The sequence below is a fragment of the Pinus tabuliformis genome, chromosome 4_2 (assembly GCF_031772625.1).
Source record: "Pinus tabuliformis cultivar Carrire ecotype Pingquan chromosome 4_2, CPIR1, whole genome shotgun sequence".
NCBI lineage: Eukaryota > Viridiplantae > Streptophyta > Pinopsida > Pinales > Pinaceae > Pinus > Pinus tabuliformis.
Window position 1 is genome coordinate 285,906,175 of NC_142304.1, and position 6,000 is coordinate 285,912,174.

Genomic DNA, 6,000 nt, shown 5'->3' on the forward strand with positions numbered 1-6,000 from the left:
TGGTTCTCACTCTCTACCTGTGCAAGTTTTTTTCAAAGGAAAAATTCTTGGCCTTTATATCAATTATTCAATATACTCACATTTAGCTTCGTTGTTGTCACAAAATTAGTTCCAGCTAAGGAAATAATTTCTAAGTTCATAGTAGTGTTAATGAAAATTTCTTTCTCCATGGTCATTGATATGGGCATAGATGAATTTTGCACTTATGTCTCTTTTGAATAATTTTTTATTAGACCTGATCAAAAGTGAGCCTAGAAATGTCCAATACTTCTTCTTCCTCTTATTCTAGAATTCCTAATTCTTGTAGTGAAAAATGACCACCTGTGATGGAAGTAGATGGTGGGATATCCAAAGGAGGCATATCTAGCTGCTTCCCTGATCCTTGTGGCCACTTATCATTTGTTTCTTTGTTATCTTTCTCATTGAGAAGATCTTACTCGATTTGTTTGGCTAGAGATTCGTGTTTCCTTTTGGCCTATTCTTCTTCCTTTTGTCTCCTTTCTTCTTTAGCTCTCTTTCTTTGTTCATCTTATTCTAGTGTATTTCTCATTTCCTCCTCTTATTTCTTTTTCAGTAGTTCCTCTTGTTTCTTTTGATACTCTTATTATTTTCTACACTTCTTTTCTTATTCTTCTTCAGACCTTTTGAGTCTTTCTTCTTCTATTTTCTTTCTCATTTCTTGTTTCTTTTGAACTATTTCCGCTTTCCTCTTTTCAAGGTCCTCTTTTCCCTTCTTTTCTTCCTCTTTCTTCTTTAGGGTTTCATCCTCTTCCTTTTTTTCTACTAGGTTCCTTCCTTCTTTTCAACCATTTGCTTCTTTTGTTTTCCTTTGTTTCTTTCTAGCCCTTTCTTCTTTTTAAGAATGATTACCTGTCTTCAAGGCTCATGCTTTCCTAGGTATCATTATCCAATTTCTATCCATCTTTTCCTTGTTGCTCATTTAGTCCTATTGCCCTGGAATAATTATAAGATTTCTTGATCTTATCCTTGCCATCATCTTTAAAATGAGCATAAGACCATACGAAGCCAGTTTCCTTACAATGTGCCGACGAAATACTTATCGGTTCATATTTTTGAAACCTTAAAGAAGCCATTCAAGTCCTCATCTTCAGATTTAGCCTCCTTAAATTTATTGAGGTTATATACTCCAATTTTCAAAGGGAAAAAAGGTGAGAGTCCCTTTTTCCTTTTACTAACGTTTTGGATAACCCAATAGTTAATTGACAAGCTACCTCCTTTAAAATCACCCTATATATCACTAGTGTGGGGAAAGTGTGAGGAGGTTTGTAAGCACCGAAAACCCTAATATTGGTTGCTTCTCCAATAGGGAACTAGTATACGACATGAAATTAGTGAGTGTGTTCCTGACCCTTTTATACACACATGGAGGGCCTTCACCGAAGAGTGTGAAATTCAAAGGAGCAATGAAAGATTATGTGATTCTATCATACATGCCTTTGTAGCCTATTCTCCAAAATATGAAATGATGTAGTGTTATCATTTCATTGTAAACCAAGTCCATTGCTTTTGCTAGTATCTGTAGCTCATCCGAAATAGATGTATGTAAGCCTTTATTGAGAGTGGGATGTAAGCAAGGCGTGGTTCTCACTCTCTACCTGTGCAAGTTTTTTTCAAAGGAAAAATGCTTGGCCTTTATATCAATTATTCAATATACTCACATTTAGCTTCGTTGTTGTCACAAAATTAGTTCCAGCTAAGGAAATAATTTCTAAGTTCATAGTAGTGTTAATGAAAATTTCTTTCTCCATGGTCATTGATATGGGCTTAGATGAATTTTGCACTTATGTCTCTTTTGAATAATTTTTTATTAGACCTGATCAAAAGTGAGCCTAGAAATTTCCAATACTTCTTCTTCCTCTTATTCTAGAATTCCTAATTCTTGTAGTGAAAAATGACCACCTGTGATGGAAGTAGATGGTAGGATATCCAAAGGAGGCATATCTAGCTGCTTCCCTGATCCTTGTGGCCACTTATCATTTGTTTCTTTGTTATCTTTCTCATTGAGAAGATCTTACTCGATTTGTTTGGCTAGAGATTCGTGTTTCCTTTTGACCTATTCTTCTTCCTTTTGTCTCCTTTCTTCTTTAGCTCTCTTTCTTTGTTCATCTTATTCTAGTGTATTTCTCATTTCCTCCTCTTATTTCTTTTTCAGTAGTTCCTCTTGTTTCTTTTGATACTCTTATTATTTTCTACACTTCTTTTCTTATTCTTCTTCAGACCTTTTGAGTCTTTCTTCTTCTATTTTCTTTCTCACTTCTTGTTTCTTTTGAACTATTTCCGCTTTCCTCTTTTCAAGGTCCTCTTTTCCCTTCTTTTCTTCCTCTTTCTTCTTTAGGGTTTCATCATCTTCCTTTTTTTCTACTAGGTTCCTTCCTTCTTTTCAACCATTTGCTTCTTTTGTTTTCCTTTGTTTCTTTCTAGCCCTTTCTTCTTTTTAAGAATGATTACCTGTCTTCAAGGCTCATGCTTTCCTAGGTATCATTATCCAATTTCTATCCATCTTTTCCTTGTTGCTCATTTAGTCCTATTGCCCTGGAATAATTATAAGATTTCTTGATCTTATCCTTGCCATCATCTTTAAAATGAGCATAAGACCATACGAAGCCAGTTTCCTTACAATGTGCCGACGAAATACTTATTGGTTCATATTTTTGAAACCTTAAAGAAGCCATTCAAGTCCTCATCTTCAGATTTAGCCTCCTTAAATTTATTGAGGTTATATACTCCAATTTTCAAAGGGAAAAAAGGTGAGAGTCCCTTTTTCCTTTTACTAACGTTTTGGATAACCCAATAGTTAATTGACAAGCTACCTCCTTTAAAATCACCCTATATATCACTAGTGTGGGGAAAGTGTGAGGAGGTTTGTAAGCACCGAAAACCCTAATATTGGTTGCTTCTCCAATAGGGAACTAGTATACGACATGAAATTAGTGAGTGTGTTCCTGACCCTTTTATACACACATGGAGGGCCTTCACCGAAGAGTGTGAAATTCAAAGGAGCAATGAAAGATTATGTAATTGTATCATACATGCCTTTGTAGCCTATTCTCCAAAATATTTTATAATAAATGTGTACAAGCTCTTGCACTTTTGGAGTCCATATTAAATTCAATCCTTTAAATTCACATTTCACACATAATGCATCAAGGATATAAGAAGCCATATAAAATTATGATGGCTGACCTTTTGTCGAGTTCTTTGCATCCTGAATGTTGGACTTGAGAGAGGATGTTAGAATTATTTCCTAATTTAATATCATTCCTCTAGTAGAAACCATGTGCATTAGAGGGGCCCATGATCATAGAATGGTATCAATATATGCTCTCCCATATAACTTATTCATCATGGCTACCATTATCTTATACACCTTACGAAGGCCTTCTATCTTATAAACCTAGTCTATGCTGAACTTGAAATTGGTTGGCTCTTGCCACCATGATTTTAGTATGTCCTTGGTAGAATCATTGAAAGATGATAACCATTTGGTTTTGAAGGCCTTTTCTCACTTAGGAATCTCATAATAGGTGGCAATATCAGTAGTGGTGAAAGATACTATGACCTCTCAGGTATTCCCTCTGATCACCCAATGGTATTCATCTGCATGTTGCAATATCCAGTCTATTGTCTCAACACAATGGAACACTGGTGATTGTGCAACCAATATATCTTGATATTGATGTATACCTTGAAATAATATTGACTCTGTGGGATATCCTTATTGGAAAATTCTAAGTAAATATCCCACTATGAAAGTTTTGTTTTCTTTGCAAGAAGTATCTCCATATATGGGTAGAGTTGGTGGATTGTATACAACTCCTTCAATATTAGTTTCAACTCTGGCAGAGCTCTTGCCGAAACCCTTATGAGAAACTTTTACCCCTAGTGGTTCCATATCTTTGGAGACAGATGATATACTGATGCAGTAAAGATCAATGTAAATTGGAATTTCAAAAATATGACCCTAGGAAATATATGTTCCCATGGATAATTACAACCACCAATTAATTAGGAAACAAAAATTGTTCCTCGTGGGAGTTAGGGTGCAAGAGTAAAGGATTTTTTTAGGGTCGCAAACCTAAAAGATAATACAATTCGCAGAGTTCACATATCAGAGCATGTAATAATGTCATAAGACAAAGTCGGTTGCAAGGTGAGAGCAGATCACAATGTTGCAAGGAGATAATGGGTCACACATCACAAAAAGAGGACAGGTCCTAAGGTCGTGAGATAGAGTAGGCCATGAAGACTGCTGATCTCTACAATCACAGTTTTGTGACTTTGCAAATTGGGGTTTAAGGAAGGTCTGGTCGCAAACCTACAACCAAGGAAGGTCACAAGTCACACTGACAGGGAAAGGGCACAAGGCTAAAGAGGTATGTGATTGTGGTTGCGACCTGATGGCAAGTTGCAAAGTCACTAGTTTCTACTATCAGATTGTGATCTGCGATTATGAATAGGTTGTGACCCTGGATGAGTATTGGGAGGTGAGTAGTGGTTAAAAACATGAATTGAAAATAATGTTTTCACTCCTCGTAACGCTCAAAATCAAATGTTAGGGGTTTCAATGGTTGCAAATTCAAAGTGGGGATACAACTTGAGTTTGAAAACAACAAATGAAAGTTACTTCGTTGAGAGTCAAATCATGTGATAAATCGAAAGCAAGTATGGTTGAACAATGGGTTCTTGTGAGTGCACAACTTCGACGATGACCCACTACTATGACAACCTTAACACAAAATTCAAACCATGATAGTGTATTCCCTAATCAATAGTGAGAACCAAAGGGGTTGAATTGTAGGTATATGAATTGGTGTGAAGGTGATCCTCAACTATGGAAATAGTGAGGTGATGTTTTCATCTAGGTGGTTTGAATCTATGAATAACATAGGCATGATGAAGTTTGATAATAAAAATCTAGTGGATGTGACCAGATGTGGAAACAATGCTAAGATTTATGAAGAGACAAGGGTGAATAAGTGTTTTGAGAGAAAGAACATGGCCATATAAGAGAATCTAAGTGTTGGGATGGGAATTCATAGAGTCGGGGCACCAAGGAGATGGAAACAAGTAATTTGCAAAAAAATAATGATTACGAAGGGAAGAGTGTGTTACTGTAGGTCCCTATACTACTAGTGTAACCCCTTATTGTTATTAGTAAAACCCCCTTATTATATTGTTGTACCCATGTAGTCCCCATATTGTTATTATTGTGCCCCATAGAAGGTCACTATTGTTATTATTGTGCCCTTACATTATTATTGTTATGTCGGCTTTGATTATATTATGACCCCTTAGAATCCTATATATAGAAAGGAGGTATTGTCATTTGTATCATCCAAGAATTTTTCATTTGTGTAATGTAAAGGAGGTTTCTCCCTTGAATATGCTTATTTATAAGGCAATCATCTATCTTTTCTATCTTTTTTTGAGCTGGTCCATAACATTTGGTATCAGAGCTTTGGATTTTAGGGTTTCGCTACTCCAAATAGGGCATCATGGAATTTTCACTATAACATTTTTGCTACAAAGTTTCAGAATCTAAAACAAAAACCCATTTGAGAAATAATCAATGTGAGCCTTGGATCTAAATTTCATATCTTTTCTAATTATATTTTCATATATATGATCTTAGGAAGTTAGTGTTTCTACAGGCTCTCGAATTACATCCCAAACAAGTGACCTGGGGAAAATCGTCATACTTGTCTCTCTGAGCATCAGATTGAAATTTCGTAAGAAGTTACAGAAAGAGGATGGAATGTATTTTTCTGTGTATCTTTTTCAAATCTGAAGGTCAAAATGGTGAGACATGGCGCTTCATAAAATTTCACCCTTCTGAAGAGGTATATAATAAGGTCATCTTGGGATATTGTGCATAAATATTTCTTGGAGAATCCAATTTTGATCAAACTGGTGGCATTGGAAAGAGGACACAGAGGGATACTGCAGGTCGCGATTTCAGAACTAGAAAATCTGAAATTA